The 1449-nt window shown below is 46.0% G+C and overlaps 1 protein-coding gene across 11 annotated transcripts in view; it reads left to right on the forward strand.

Annotated features, from left to right (window-relative positions):
- The window catches only part of shank3a (SH3 and multiple ankyrin repeat domains 3a), a 134522-nt gene that overhangs the window by 88030 nt on the left and 45043 nt on the right, over nt 1–1449 (forward strand). The gene's annotated exons all lie outside the window — the stretch shown is intronic.

Below are 1449 nucleotides of genomic sequence, written 5' to 3' on the forward strand. Positions count from 1 at the left end.
AGTGAGTGGACGTGCATTTAGACGAACAAAGATGCTGAGACTGCCGGGAGTAAATGAGTGACACAGCCTGATGCGATAAGGAAAATTGAAATGAGCTCCGCTCGTTTAAAACTAAATACAATCACTCATGCTCACACACACACACACACACACACACACACACACACACACACACACACACACACGCACACATGCACACATATACACATTCGCACGTTTTTGGGGATGCTTTTCTGCTTGCAGCAAGAAAGGGCGGTGATATATAAATAGCTGTTCAACTTCACACGAGTGCTATTTCGGAACCTGCAAAGAGTCGTGACTGACTTAAGCAAGGGCAAAACTCAAAGTAACATCTCATCACACACAGAGGAATACCTCCACCAATCTTTTCACCACACCTGACGGAGATACGCATCTTTTTTCTTCGCCTCTTTGTCAGCTTGTCTTAATCGCATCTGGCATCTCCCCTTGTCATGGCGCCATTGAAGCCTCTGTAACATTTCCATTCCTTTGTTTCATTCTCGGAGGGGGGGGGGGGTTCTCTTTTGTGCTACAACTGCTATTTCTATTCACTCTTTTGTTATTAACTGTGCTGCGAGACACAGCGCACTTAATTGTCAATGCTTATAGCGCCGTATGGTGGTCGTGAACTCAACTCACTTCACAACAAGCAGCAGTTCGGTCGTGCACAGTTCTTCCAAAAAGAGGCCTCAAGTTGTTTATTGCCACTCACAGTTGACGTTTCCTCTCAAAGTAAACGTCCAACAAAGGGCATAGCTCTGCCTTGTAGTCTGTTTAGCTTAATGCTAACTAACGATGCAAAATTCCATCGACGGGCTAAGGAACAGCATTTGTGTCGCACTGTTAAAGCAACCTTTAAAGCAGGGGTGTCAAATTCCGGTCCTGGAGGGCCGGTGTCCTGCATGTTTTCCAAGTCTCCCTGTTGCAACACACCTGATTCAAATGATCAGATCATCAGCAAGCTCTGCGCAAGCCTGACATTGAACCTGTTCATTTGAATCAGGTGTGTTGCAACAGGGAGACTTGGAAAACATGCAGGACAGCGGCCCTCCAGGACCGGAATTTGACACCCCTGCTTTAAAGGTTGCTTTAACAGTGCGACACAAATGCTGTTCCTTAGCCCGTCGATGGAATTTTGCATCGTTAGTTAGCATTAAGCTAAACAGACTACAAGGCAGAGCTATGCCCTTTGTTGGACGTTTACTTTGAGAGGAAACGTCAACTGTGAGTGGCAATAAACAACTTGAGGCCTCTTTTTGGAAGAACTGTGCACGACCGAACTGCTGCTTGTTGTGAAGTGAGTTGAGTTCACGACCACCATACGGCGCTATAAGCATTGACAATTAAGTGCGCTGTGTCTCGCAGCACAGTTAATAACAAAAGAGTGAATAGAAATAGCAGTTGTAGCACAAAAGAGAACCCCCCCCC

This window comes from Hippocampus comes, unplaced genomic scaffold, assembly GCF_001891065.2.
Source record: "Hippocampus comes isolate QL1 unplaced genomic scaffold, H_comes_QL1_v1.1 scaffold186, whole genome shotgun sequence".
NCBI lineage: Eukaryota > Metazoa > Chordata > Actinopteri > Syngnathiformes > Syngnathidae > Hippocampus > Hippocampus comes.